Below are 15,414 nucleotides of genomic sequence, written 5' to 3'. Positions count from 1 at the left end.
AGACAACATTTGCCACAATAATGTCTGTCAAAGTGGCTTGCCATAAACACTGCAGCACCACATTCATCAGAAGGGCAACCTCGACGAAGGTGACTAATTTTGCCATTCTCATCCACCTTATAATATTTCAGGACAGCCAGCTTCACCTTCTTTCTCTTGTGCTTATTCATCTTGCAGGTAAGACTTCTTCTGGCCGGGCTCAGTGGCTCAGGCCTGTAATCCCAGCACTTTGGGAGGCCGAGGCAGGTGAATCACGAGGTCAGGAGTTCAAGACCAGTCTGGCCAACATGGTGAAATCCTGTCTCTACTAAAAATACAAAAATTAGCTGGGCGTGGTGGCGCGTGCCTGTAATCCCAGCTACTCGGGAGGCTGAGGCAGGAGAATTGCTTGAACCGGGACCCGGGAGGCAGAGGTTGCAGTGAGCCAAGATTGCACCACTGCACTCCAGCCTGAGCTACAGAGCGAGACTCCATCTGAAAAAAAAAAAAAAAAAAAAAAAAAAGACGTCTTCCTTTCCTTAGCACCACCACGAATTCTCAATACAAGATGAAGAGGAGACTCCTTTTGAATGTTGTAGTCAGACAGAGTACGTCCATCTTCCAGTGCTTGTCTTTGCTGATCATGAGGAATTCTTTCTTTACCCTGGATCTTGGCCTTTACATTTTCTACTGTATCTGAGGGTTCAGCCTCGAGGGAGATGGTCTTCCCTGTAAGGGTTTTCAGGAAAATCTACATTTTGGTGGCGGCTCCACCACAGATGGCGGATCTAAAAGGTTTTTGTTTTTTGTTTTTTTGAGACAGAGTTTCGCTCTTGTCACCCAGGCTGGAGTACAAGTGGCACGATCTTGGCTCACTGCAACCTCTGACTCCTGGGTTTAAGTGATTATCCTGCCTCGGCCTCCGAGTAGCCAGGATTACAGGCATGTGCCACCACCACACCTGGCTAATTTTTTTTTCTTTTGTATTTTTAGTAGAGATGGGGTTTCGCCATGTTGGCCAGGCTGGTCTCAAACTCCTGATCTGGAGTGATCCGCCCGCCTCGGCCTCCCAAAGTCCTGGGATTACAGGTGTGAGCCACTGTGCCTGGCCTGCTTCTGCCTTTTGGCTATTGTGAATAATGCTTTCTGAACATAGATGTGCAAATATCTGTTTGCAGCTCCTGCTTTCAATTCTTCTGGGCATATGCCCAGGAGTAGTACTGCCTGATCATATGGTAATTCTATGTTTAACTTTTTGAGGCACTGCCAATTTTCACATTTTTAAACCATAGGGGAAAAAAAGTTTTGTTTTTTTTTAAAAGACAAAGTCTGGCTCTGTTTTCCACGCTGGAGTGCAATGGTGCAATCATAGCTCACTGCAGCCTCAAACTCCTGGGCTCAAGCAATCCCCCCCTCATCAGCCTCTTGAGTAGGGGGGACTACGGCATGTGTCACCACACCTAACTAATTTTTTAAATTTTTTTGTAGAGGTGGGGTCTCACTCTATTGCCCAGGCTGGTCTCAAACTCCTGGCCTCAAAAGATCCTGCCACCTTAGCCTCCCAAAGCACTGAGATTACAGGCATGAGTCACTGTGCCTAGCCAAAAAATATTTGTAATGTTTAGTGAAAATAAAAATCATATAAAATTCAAATTCATATAATTTTCATGAAATAGTCCATAAAGAAAATTTTCTTAAAACATTGTCAGCTGGGTGCGGTGGCTCATGCCTGTAATCACAGCACTTTGGGAGGCCAAGGCGGGTGGATCACCTGAGGTCAGGAGTTCAAGACCAGCCTGGCCAATGTGGTGAAACCCCATCACTACTTACAATACAAAATTAGCCGGGTGTGGTGGCACGCAACTGTAATCCCAGCTACTTGAGAGGCCAAGGCAGGAGAATTGCTTGAACCCGGGAGGTGGAGGTTGCAGTGAGTCAAGATGGTGCCATTGCACTCCAGCCTGGGCAACAAGAGCGAAACTCTGTCTCAAAAAAAAAAAAAAAAAATTGCCAAGCTCAGTGGCAGGCACCTGTCATCCTAGCTACTTGAGAGACCAAAGCAGGAGGATTGTTTGAGCCCAGGAGTTTGAGGGCAGCCTGGGCAACATAGTGAGATCCTGTCTCTACAAACACACACACACAGTTTGCTACCCCCTTTTTTTTGAGAGGGAAACTCGCTCTTGTCACCCAGGCTGGAGTGCAGTGGCGCGACCTTGGCTCACCGCAACCTCTGCCTCCCGGGTTAAAGCGATTCTCCTGCCTCAGCCTCCTGAGTAGCTGGGATTACAGGCAGGTGCGCCACCATGTCCGGCTAATTTTTGTATTTTTAGTAGAGATGGGATTTCGCCATGTTAGCCAGGCTGGCTTCGATCTCCTGATCTCAAGTGATCCGCCCGCCTTGGCCTCCCAGAGTGCTGAGACTATAGGCATGAGCCACTGTGCCTGGCCCCATTTTTTAATATATCATCAGTGACTGCTATCACATGTCCATGGCAGAGTTCAGCAGCTGTAGAGTGGATGGACAGTAGGGCCCCCAAAGCTGAGAATGTTTACTATCTGACTCGTTACAGAAAACATTTTTTTGTACCCCTGGTATGTGGTGATGAGTGAGAATGAGACAACAGTCCATGGATTACAGCTACACCCAACCACGTGGCTGATTCTCACGAACATATGTTAGCATAGAAGCCAGACCCCAAAAAGAACATACCATACAAATCCATTTATTAAAAAAAAAAGGGGGGCCGGGCGCGGTGGCTCCTGCCTGTAATCCCAGCACTTTGGGAGGCCAAGGCGGGCAGATCACAAGGTCAGGAGATCAAGACCATCCTGGCTAACACGGTGAAACCCCATCTCTACTAAAAATCCAAAAAAATTAGCCGGGCGTGGTGGCAGGCACCTGCAGTCCTAGCTCCTCGGGAGGCTGAGGCAGGAGAACGGTGTGAACTCGGGAGGCGGAGCTTGCAGTGAGCCGAGATGGCGCCACCGCACTCCAGCCTGGGCGACAGAGCAAGACTCCGTCTCAAAAAAAAAAAAAAAAACCTAAAAATACAAAAATTAGCCAGGTGTAGCGGCAGGTGCCTGTAATCCCAGCTACTCGGGATGCTGAGGGAGGAGAATTGCTTGAACCAAGAGGTGGAGGTTGCAGTGAGCTGAAATCATGCTACTGCACTCCAGCCTGGGCAACAGAGAGAGATTCCGTCTCACAATAATGATAATAATAATAAATGAAATACAAACAAAACTAATTTATGCTGTCGGAAATGACGATGGAAGAGTCCTGGGGAATCAGAGATAGGGGTGATAAAATCATACCAGGAAGGCCCCTAGTGAGGGGGGAATTTTGTAAAAATTTTCAGCTGTAACTCTCATTTGCACAATTTTCTCTATTTATATATCAATCAACATGATGCGCGTGTATTAAATCCCTGTGTAAATGCAACAGTGCACACAGGTTCAAAGCGCAGGCAATATTTATTGAGCAACTATTATGTTCCATATGCTGTGTTAAACACCGTGCGTACACTAAGAAGCAGAGGGATGCTGCCCTTGCCTGGGACGAGTTGGCCCTTGTCAGTCAGGGAAAGGCAGACACCAACAGAACAGCAACAAAAAGGCCGGGCAATGGGCCAGGCGCAGTGGCTCATGCTTGTAATCCCAGCCTTTTGGGAGGCCGAGGTGGGTGGATCACCTGAGGTCGGGAGTTCGAGACCAGCCTGACCAACATGGAGAAACCCCTTTTCTACTAAAAACACAAAATTAGCCAGGAGTGGTGGCACACCAGGTGGGTAGCTGTAATCCTAGTTACTCGGGAGGCTGAGGCAAGAGAATTGCTTGAACCCGGGAGGCGGAGGTTGTGGTGAGCCAAGGTTGCGCCATTGCTTTCCAGCCTGGGCAACAAAAGCAAAACTCCATCTCAAAAAAAAAAAAAAAAAAAGTCCGGGCGCCGTGGCTCACACCTGTAATCCCAGTGCTTTAGGAGACCGAGGTGGGTGGATCGCTTGAGCCCAGGAGTTCAAGACCAGCCTGGCCAACACAGTGAGACCCTCCCTCTGTAGAAAACGTAAGAAAACATTAGGCAGGGATGGTGGTGCCTTCCTGTAGTCCCAGCTACTCAGGAGGCTGAGACAGAAGGACCGCTTGAGTCCAGGAGTTGGAGACTGCAGTGAGCTATGATCGCACCACTGCACTCCAGCCTGGACAACAGAGCAAGACCCCATCTCTAAAAAAAAGAAAACAAAAAAACAACAACAAAAAACACCAATAGAATGCTCAATCAGCCATCAGCCTCAAGGACCCTTCCATCTCCCAAGGAGAGGAACGCTTTTCCATGAGAACGTCTGACCTAACAATCAGCCCCATATGGGGGAATCCAGAAAGTATTTTGTGGGGAGGAAAAGATGTTTGAAGGGAGGGTGGAGGATGCAGAAGGGTTAACCAGGAGAGGCAGTTAGGGATGGCCTTCTGGGTGGAGGGAGAGGACTGCGTGTTCCAAGGCCCTGAGGCAGAATGGAGTGTGTGCATTTAGAGGAACTGAAAGCAAATTTGTGGGACAGGGGATCTAGAGGGGAAAAGTGAATTCCACAGGCTCCCTGTCTCTTCTGGTCCTAGCAGGAACTTTCAAGTCCATTTTTGTCCAGATATTTCCCCATACTCAAGTCCCAGCTCATCCTGCCTCCTTGAAGACATGACTTCTGTCTCTTCTTGAGCTACTCTTTGACACACCCTGGACAAAGGGTAGCTTGAAAAGAGACAGAAACCATGTTATTGCCAGGTGCAGTGGCTTACGCCTGTCATCCTTGTGCTTTGGGAGGCTGAGGCAGGAGGATCGCTTGAGGCCAGGAGCTTGAGACCAGCCTGGACAACGTAACAAGACCCCATCTCTACAAAGATAAAAGGGAAAAAGCTGGGCGCAGTGGTTCACACCTGTAATCCCAGCACTTTGGGAGGCCAAGGCGGGCAGATCACCTGAGGTCAGGAGTTCGAGACCAGCCTGGCCAACATGGCGAAACCCCGTCTCTACTAAAAATACAAAAATTAGATGGGCGTGGTGGCGGGCACCTGTAATCCCAGCTACTCGGGAGGCTGAGGCAGGAAAATCGCTTGAACCCAGGAGGTGGAGGTTGCAGTGAGCTGAGATTGCACCACTGCACTCCAGCCTGGGTGACAGAGTGAGCCTTGGTCTCAATCAATCAATCAATGGAAAAAAAATTAGCTGGGTGTGGTGGTCTATGCTGGTAGTCCCAGCTACTGAGGAGGCTGGGGTGTGAGGATCACTTGAGCCCAGGAAGGCTGAGACTGCAATGAGCTATGATGGCATCACTGCACTCCAGCCTGGACGACAAAGCGAGATCCCGTCTCAAAAAAAAAGAAGAAAAAGAAAAATCATTTTTTGAGAGCTCTGACTTTCAAACCCTTTGTTCTCAGAACTCTTCGGGTAAAACCTTTTGAACGACACAAAAGGAGTGGGCAGCTGTGATGACAGATTGAGGAGAAAGCAGGGTAGGCATGGAACCCCTAGGGTTCCCTAGGGACCCAGTTTGAAAACTCTTGGTTCAGTAGCAGGAAAAGGCAATATGCCCCTTAATTCTCTTCTAAAACATAAATTCCTTTAACTTCCTCTGATTTCTACCAGTAAAACTGAGCTCTACTGACCTCAATTTTGTACCAAATGCTATCTAATAAAATCCCAGAAACAGTGATTTTTGAAAAATCCATTTTGTTGATGTGTAATTTACATACAGTAGAATGTGCCTATCTTATATGTTTGGTTTCATGCATTGTTTTTCTTTTTCAACTTTTTAAATTTTTTTTTTTTGAGACAGGGTCTCACTCTGTTGCCCAGGCTGGCGTGCAGTGGCACAATCTCGGCTCACTGCAACCTTCGCTTCTCGGGTTCAAGCAATTCTCCTGCCTCAGCCTCCTGAGTAGCTGGGACCACAGGCACGCGCCACTACACCCAGCTAATTTTTGTATTTTTAGTAGAGACAGGGTTTCTCCATGTTGGCCAGGTTGGTCTCGAACTCTTGACCTCAAGTGATCCACCCACTTCGGCTTCCCAAAGTGCTGGGACCACAGGCACACACCACCACACCCAACTAATTTTTGTATTTTTCATAGTGATGGGGTTTCACCATGTTGCCCAGGCTGGTCTCAAACTCCTGGCCTCAAGTGATCTGCCTGCCTTGGCCTCCCAAAGTGCTGGAATTACAGGCATAAGCCACCATGCCCAGCCCTCTTTATCAACTTTTATTTATTTTTTCATTTTTTGAGACGGAGTCTCGCTCTGTTGCCCAAATTGGAGTGCAGTGGTGTGATCTTAGCTCACTGCAACCTCTGCCTCCTGGGTTCAAGCGATTCTCCTGCATCAGCCTCCCAAGTAGCTGGGATTACAGGTGCCCGCCACCACACCCAGCTAATTTTTGTATTTTTAGTAGAGACGGGGTTTCACCATGTTGCCCAGGCTGGTCTCGAACTCCTGGCCTCAAAGCGATCTGCCCACCTTGGCCTCCCAAAGTGCTGGGATTACAGTTGTGAGCCGCCATGCCTGGGACCCTCTTTATCAACTTTTATTTTAGATTCAGGGGATACCTGTGCCAGTTTCCTACCTGAGTATATTGCATGATGCTGAGGTTTGGGGTATGAGCGACTCTGTCACCCAGATGGTGAGCACAGCATTCAACAGTTAGTTTTTCAACTCTCATGCCCCTTTTTCTCCCCCTTCCCTGGTAATCCCCAGTGTTCATTATTGCCACCTTTATGTCCATGAGTACCTGAAGTTTAGATCCCACTTATAAGTGAGAACAGGCAGTCTTTGGTCTGCTGTTACTGAGTTTGATGCATTTTGACAAATGTGTCTACCTGCCTGCTGCACGTTTTGGTTTTCCCAAGAATTATTTTCTAAAAATCAGTTTTTATTAAGGTGGCATTTATATACACTAAAATTCTGCACACGATCTTGTAACCATCACCACCAAATACGTATTTATTTATTTATTATTATTTTTTAGAGATGGTGTCTCACTCTGTCTCGATCTCCCACGCGGGGGTGCAGTGGTGCCATCAGAGCTCACTGCATCCTCCAACTCCTGGGCTCAAGCGATCCTCCTGCCTCAGCCTCCTGAGTAGCTAGGACTACAGGCACCCACCACCACCCACAGTTACTTCAAAAAATTGATTCTTCTTTGTAGAGACAGGGTCTCATATGTTGCCAGGATCCTTGGTCTTTGACCTCCCAAAGTGCAGAGATTACAGGCATGCACCACTAATGCCGGGCTAAATACTTGTAATTTAAATTATCGCTGGGCTGAGCACGGTGGCTCACGCCTGTAACCCAGCACTTTGGGAGGCCGAGGGGGGAAGTTCACCTGAGGTCAGGAGTTCCAGACCAGCCTGGCCAACATGCTGAAACCCTGTCTCAACTAAAAATACAAAAATCAGCCGGACATTGTGGCAGAAGCCTGTAATCCCAGCTAATCAGGAGGCTAAGACAGGAGAATCGCTTGAACCCGGGAGGCAGAGGTTGCAGTGAGCCGAGATCGCACCATTGCACTCCAACCTGGGCAACAAGAGCGAAACTCCATCTCAAAAAATAATAATAAAATAAATTATAGTTGGAAAAAAGGGGTTTCCTAAAGACCCAAAGGAAATGGCCTCTTTGTTCCTGAAGCCACAGAGAGGATTTTTCTGCTCCTCACAACTAGTTTTCCTTGTGAAAATTCATAATTGCTACCAGCTTGTTCTCCTCTCTGTCACTATACATCTGTCCTTGAAGCCTTATTTGAACAAAGAGTTCTGGTATCACTCGGATGCCTAGAAACTGTTGCCATTCTGTGAAACCGACCACCAGAGGAAACCCATGCTTCTCATTGGTTGCCTTACTAAGATGGTAACTTGTTGCCCTGGTGACAAGTTGCAATGACAGGTGGCTCTGCCAAATCAGAACACAATGATACTTGCTTCCCCTCCCGGGTGAAGGATGGAAAATAAAAGTAAAAGCCTTGGCGGCTGTCAGGCTTCTTTACCAAAGAGCTGGAGAGCACTCCTTGGCCCCATTTATGCAAACACTTCCCATCTACAGATGATCCAGCTTCGGAGTGGGAGTCTAAGCAGCTGCCAGGACCACTGCTTGGCAGAGGACAGGCTGGGGGCTCTGGCATGACCTGCTGGGGCCAGGCTGTGACTTGGAGCAAGAAGTAGCAAGAACCTTGAGGCAGTGAACATCAAAAGAGAGATTTCCAGGGCTAAACACCCTAGGATTTTCTTCCTTCTGAACCCTAACCCTAACCCTCTTGGCTCACTGCAACCTCCACCTCCCGAGTTCAAGCAATTCTCATGCCTCAGCCTCCCGAGTAGCTGGGATCACAGGCGTGCGCCACCGTGCCCAGCTTATTTTTGTATTTTTAGTAGAGGTGGGGTTTCACCCTGTTGGCCAGGCTGGTCTCAAACTCCTGAACTCAAGTGATCTGCCTGCCTCAGCCTGCCAAAATGCTGGGGTTACAGACGCCAGGCCAAGTATCTTATTTTAGAAGGTTACAAAGAATATAGATGTGGATAAAATAAAAGTTTCTTTGCATTACTACTTTCCTGCAAGAAATGAGGAGGAGGGGCTTATGAAACAACTCACACCCCCCCAATTGAGGAACTGTAGATGAAAGGGAAGGTGCTGACAGGCCCGTCTGGCCACGGTTTCCTGGAATAAAATTGAGCCACACACCTCCACAAATCCCCAGCCTCCGGCAAGTACCCCAGAAGTACTCACACTCCACCACCTTCTGTGATCGCAACAGCCCTACGCAACATTACAGAGGGCAAAACCCACGCTAGGGAAGGCGGGGCTACTATCAAAAGGTCACCAGGGCCAGGCACAGTGGCTCATGCCTATAATTCCAGCTCCTTGGGAGGCCAAGGCAGGAGGATCCGTTGAGCTCAAGAGTTTGAGTTCAGCCTGGGCAACACAGGAAAACCCCCGTCTTTACAAAAACTTTTAAAAAATTAGCTGGGTGTGGTGGCATGCCCGTGTAATCCCAGCCACTACTCAGGAGGCCGAAGGGGGAGGATCTGTTGCTTCAGCCCGGGAGTTTGTGGCTGCAGTGAGCTATGATTGCACCACTGCACTCCAGCCTAAGTGACAGACAGAGACTCTTAAAAAAAAAAAAAAAAAAAAAGGGCAGGGCACGGTGGCTTATGTCTGTAATCCTGGCACTTTGGGAGGCCGAGGCGGGCAGATCATCTGATGTCAGGAGTTCGAGGCCAACCTGGCCAATATGGTGAAACCCCGTCTCTACCAAAAATACAAAACTTAGCTGGGCGTGATGGTGGGCAACTGTAATCCCAGCTACTCGGGAGGCTGAGGTGGGAGAATCGCTTGAATCTGGGAGGTGGAGTTTGCAGTGAGCCAAGATTGCGCCACTGCACTCCAGCCTGGGTGACAGAATGAGACTCTGTCTCAAAAAAAAAAAAAAAAAAATGTGGGGCACCTATATTCCCAGCACTTTGGGAAGCTGAGGCAGGAGGATGGCTTGAGGCCAAAAATTCAAAACCCGGCCTGGGCAACATAGCAAGACTCCATCTCTATGAAAAAAAAAAAAAAAGTCACCAGGCCAGCTAGCCTAGATTTCAGAGCCAGAATTTATCTAATGCCATTGTCTTTACTTTTTCTTTTTCTTTTTTTTTTTTGAGACAGTCTCACTCTGTCACCCAAGCTGCAGGGCAGTGGGACAATCTCAGCTCACTGCAACCTCTGCCTCCCAGGCTCAAGCGATTCTCCTGCCTCAGCCTCCCGAGTAGCTGGGATTACAGACATCCACCACCATTTCCAGCTAATTTTTGTATTTTTAGTAGAGGTGAGGTTTCACCTTTTTGGTCAGGCTAGTCTCCAACTCCCAAGCTCAGGTGATCTGCCCACCTCAGCCTCCCAAAGTGCTGGGATTACAGTTGCGAGCCACCACGCCTGGCCTGCTCTTCATTCTTTTTTCAGAACTTTCCCAGCTGCCAACAGAGACAGAAACTGAATCATCTCAGAAGTGAATGAAGGAGGCTGAGGGCGGTGGACTGCTTGATTAGGAGTTCGGGATTTGCCTAGGCAACATGGAAAAAGCCTGTCTCTGCTAAAAATACAAAAATTAGCTGGGCGTGGTGGCACATGCCTGTAATGCCAGCTGCTTGGGAGGCTGAGGCAGGAGAATCATTTGAACCCCGGAGGCAGAGGCTGCAGCGAGCCGAGATCGCGCCACTGCACTCCAGCCTAGGTAACAGGGCGAGACTCCGCCTCAAAAAAAAAAAAAAGAAGGGAATGAAGGACACCCAAAATGGAGCCTCTGTCTGCCAGGGCTTTGCTATCCTGGCCTGCCCATCCCAGCCCTGGAGACCTCATCTCTGATCCCACCAGAGCGGAACCTTCCCATTCGCAGGGCCATTTCCTTACCCAGAAACCTTTTCACAATGTTCTTGGCAGCAGCTGTTGGTCAACTGTGTTTTAAGGTTTGAGCAACTTTACAGAAAAAAAAAAGGGAAGCTGCCCTCAATGTCTGGGTCTCCCCCTGGGTGGCCTCTGTTTGTCACCTTACTCATTTCCACGAGATTTCCTTGCTTCGTTGAGTTACATCACCTCCTTTTCCTGTCTGGGGCCAGGACGCCTCCTCTGCAGGTCTCCAGCACTGATTCCTTTGTCCCCGATTTCTCTGCTAGGGTCGCTGGCCTCACCATCCCACTATCACTGCTGCTGGCCCAGCCCGCAGCTTTAATTTCTCTGGACCCTCACGTTTTTGTTATTTGTGTTTTTTTTGGAAATGAGGTCTTGCTCTGTCACCCAGGCTGGAGTGCAGTGGTGCAGTCACAGCTCACTGTAGCCTCCACCTCCCAGACTCAAGTGATCTTCCTGCCTCAGCCTCCCAAGTAGCTGGGTGTGTGCCACCAGGTGCAGCTACATTTTTTGTAGAGGCAGGAGCCTTGCTATATTGCCCAGGCTGGTCTCAAACTCCCAGCTTTAGATGATCCTTTCACCTCGGCCTCCCAGAGTGCTGGGATTACCAGCATGAGCCACTGCACCCCGTCCTCTCATGTATTTTTTATTAATCGATTTATCTATTTACTTATTTTGAGACAGAGTCTTGCTGTACCACCCAGGCTGGAGTGCAGTGGCATGATCTCGGCCCACTGCAACCTCCACTCCCCGGGTTCAAGTGATTCTCCTGCCTCAGCCTCCCGAGTAGCTGGGATTACAGGCGTGTGCCACCGCACTCGGCCTCCCTCATGTATTTTTAAGCGGAACAGATTCGAGATCACAAATGTTTTCCTCTCACCCTTTCAATGAGTTTCTATTCTAGAATCTCCTGCACGCCACAGGAAGGAGAACTCTCACCCTGTAATGCACATAAATACATGAGATCACCATTGTTCTCACCCAGTAATCAGAATCGTTAGTGATAATAATTAGTAATAAATTTATTTTTACTATATCTAATAAATTAGATAGTAATTATTAGGGCAGCCAATCGTTCCTGGGTGCTCCCTAGATGCTTCCAAGGGAGCCACACGTGACCCTCAGGGCTGTGCCCATTCCAGGCTCTTCTGCTGAGCTCCTGTAACCGCTTGCCCTAAGGCATTCCACAAATAATACGTAAGTCAATGTATCACGTTGTCACTTTCTGTACAAACCAGCTAGTTCCGGAGGGAAGCAGAAAGCCTTTTCCAGAAGAACCACAGCTAATTCCAGCAGCAGGAATGATGAAGTTGGACATAATCCTCAAGAGAGTAATGAATCAAAAATGGATGGCGGGCCAGGCACGGTGGCTGATGCCTGTAATCCCAGCACTTTAGGAGGACGAGGCAGGTGAATCATTTGAGGTCAGGAGTTCAAGACCAGCTTGGCCACCATGGTGAGACCCCGTCCCTACTAAAAATACAAAAATTAGCCTGGCATGGTGGCTCATGCTTGTAGTCCCAGCTTCTTGGGAGGCTGAGGCAGGAGAATTGCTTGAACCCTGGAGGTGGAGATTGCAGTGAGCCAAGATTGCATCACTGCACTCCAACCTGGGCAACAAGAGCGAAACTCTATCTCAAAAACAAACTAACAATAACTACAACAAAATTGATGGCTGCTAATGACTTTTTTTCTTTTCTTTCCTTTTTTATTTTTATTTTTTATGAGACAGGGTCTCACTCTATCGCCCAAACTGGAGTGCAGTGCCGAGATCATAACTCAGTGCAGCCTCAACCTCTTGGACTCAAGTGATCTTCCCACCTCAGCCTCCCATGTAGCTGGGACTACAAGCAATTGCTGCCACATCTGGCTAATTATTTTATTTTGTTGTATTTTATTTATTTATTTTTTGAGACAGAGTCTTACTCTGTCACCCAGGCTGGAGTGCAATGGCATGATCTCACCTCACTGCAACCTCCGCCTCCTGGATTCAAGTTATTCTCCTACCTCAGCTTCCTGAGTAGCTGGGATAACAGGTGTGTGCCACCACGCCTGGTTAATTTTTGGTTTTTTAGTAGAGACGGGGTTTCACCATGTTGGCCAGGCTGGTTTTGAACTCCTGACCTCAAGTGATCCGCCCATCTCAGCCTCCCAAAGTGCTGGGATTACAGGTATGAGCCACCGTGCCTGGTCTTTATTTTATTTTTAGTAGAGACAGGGTTTTGCTATGTTGCCCAGGCTGGTCTCAAACTCCTGGGCCTAAGTGATCCTCCTGCCTTGGCCTCCCAAAGTGCTGGGAACTACAGGCGTGAGCCACTGGGCCCAGCTCCTGCTAACATCTTTATGTGGAGAGTTACTGGGGACCAGGGACATTCCCCAAACCCACCCATCAATCGTAGTGACATGACGTTATGGACCCCCTGATATGATGTACCGGGAAGTACCCGGCCCCACCAGCACGATATTATTCTGGCTACAACTGACCCTTATTCCAATAGAGCATGTGGTTTTAAGCCATTTATAGGGTAAACATCGGGGCAGGGATGGGGAGAGAGGAAGCAAACTGCCAAATCCAGAATGAGGATCATTCCTCGGTACCAGAAGAGAACCAGAAAGAAAGCACCCTAAGTGGGGATACCACAAGGAAGTAAAGCAGGGGCCTCTCCCAGCGGGGGAAGGGAAGGAGGAAGGAGTACAATAGCTTGCAAGGCACAGCATTGCAGATGATGGGAATAGCAGGTGCAAAGGTTCTGGGGCAGGGACAGTGTGGTGTGTTTGAAGAACAGCAGCCAGGTCCACCATGAGGTGGGAAATGGACTTGGGGGAAGGGATCTCATAGGATAATTTTTTTTTTTTTTTTTGAGACAGGGTTTCGCTCTTGTTGCCCAGGCTGGAGTGCAGTGGCATGATGGCTCACTGCAACCTCTGCCTTCCGGTTTCAAGCGATTCTCCTGCCTCAGCCTCCCGAGTAGCTGGGATTACAGGCGCCCACCACCACGCCCGGCTAATTTTTGTATTTTTAGTAGATACAGGGTTTCACCATGTTGGCTAGACTGGTCTTGAACTCCTGACCTCGTGATCCGCCCGCCTCGGCCTCCCAAAGTGCTGGGATTACAGGCGTGAGCCACCGCGCCCGGCCCCCCAACTTTTTTTTGTTTTTAGCACAACTTCTCGCTTTCTCACCCAGGCTGGAGGGCAGAGGCACAATCATAGCTCACTGCAGCCTCGAACTCCTAGGCTCCAGCGATCCTCCAGGAGGGTTTTGAGGATCTGCATAACGCGTGCAGAGGGAGCTTGACTTCGTGCTCGTTAGGACCTGATATTGTCAGCTGCCGCCGCCCACAGGGACACATAAATATTTGTAGACTCAATATTTGCCTTTAGTGTGAAGACGTTGCATCACCTGGGTATAAGTAAGGAGCAGAGGCAGAGGCGGTTTAAGCAACAGACTTTTCTCTCCGCTGAGAACCACGGAATAACCCCTGACCTACTTCCCCGTCGTGTCTAATTCGGGTCACCTCATCTCCAGTTACAGACGCGGAAGATCAAAGAAACCGGGAAATTGCGCCGCAGCGCCCCCTGGCGTTCGCAGCGCGTGCCTACACAAGCCACTCCCGGCGCAAAACTGCGGCTTCCCAGGAAATTGAGTTTAAATGTTTTTCTTTTTTCTTTTTTCTTAATCTAGAAAAGATCATTTATTGTATCAAGTAACTACCCAGTTAGGCGTGAATACATTTTAAAATTTTTATTAAAACGAGTATTGGCCGGGCGCGGTGGCTCACGCCTGTAATCCCAGCACTTTGGGAGGCCAAGGCAGGTGGATCACGACGTCAGGAGTTCGAGACCATCCCGGCCAACATGGTGAAACCCTGTCTCTACTAAAAATACAAAAATTAGCTGGGCGTGGTGGCATGCACCTGTAGTCCCAGCTACTTGGGAGGCTGAGACAGAAGAATCGGTTGAACCGGGGAGGTGGAGGTTGCAGTGAGCTGAGATCATGCCACTGCACTCCAGCCTGGGCGACTGAGCGAGACTCCATCTCCAATAAATAAATAAATAAAATAAAATATAAAATAAAATAAAAAGAGTATTCTAGAGATTGGCTGGGCACAGTGGCTCACACCTCTAATTCCTGCATTTTGGGAGGCTGAGGTGGGAGGTCTTCAGTCCAGGAGTTAGAGACCAGCCTGGCCAACATGGCAAAACCCCATCTCTACTAAAAGTACAAAAATTCGCTGGGCATGGTGTCGCACGTCGGTGATCCCAGCTTTTTGGGAGGCTGAGGCAGGAGAATCGCTTGAACCCAGGAGGCAGAGGTTACAGTGAATCGAGATCACACCACTGCACTCCAACCTGGGCAACAGAGTGAGACCCTGTCTCAAAAATATATAGATTTAGGAATTTGCTATGTTGCCCAGGCTGGCCTCAAATTCCTGGCCTCAAGCAATCCTCCCACCTCGCCCTCCCAAAGTGCTGGGATTGCAGGCGTGAGCCACCGTGCCTGACCTTGAGCTTAAGTTTTAAACATTAAAACCACCTCCCTCCCACTCCCTGCACCTCCCGTAAGTTAAAACGCGTCCCTGCTGAGGCCCTGCAAAGGCATATCCAGGGCAGGCGGACCCCAGGGGTCCACAGCCGACCCACTTTCTTCCCCACACCTCATCCCCTTTGCAACTCTCCTCATCCATCTCCCTGCCCTGGTGGGAGATTCCGATAAATCCTAATTGTGGAACTGCTGAATCAGAGGGGGCTGCATTTTCCTCAGCCCCCACCTGCAAATTGTGTGTGCAGTTTTTCTGGGATGAGTGTCCTTAGATTTCCCTGAATTCTCAAAAGGATCTGTGACCTCAAAATCAGGAGAGAGGCCGGGCACGGTGGCTCATGCCTGTCATCCCAGTACTTTGGGAGGCCGAGGTGGGCAGATCGCTTGAGCCCAGGAGACCAGCCTGGGCAACATAGCCAGACCCAGTCTCTACAAAAAATTAAAAGATTAACTGGGCTTGGTGATGTGC

Source organism: Pan paniscus, chromosome 20 (genome assembly GCF_029289425.2).
Source record: "Pan paniscus chromosome 20, NHGRI_mPanPan1-v2.0_pri, whole genome shotgun sequence".
NCBI lineage: Eukaryota > Metazoa > Chordata > Mammalia > Primates > Hominidae > Pan > Pan paniscus.
This window is presented reverse-complemented; position numbering follows the sequence as displayed.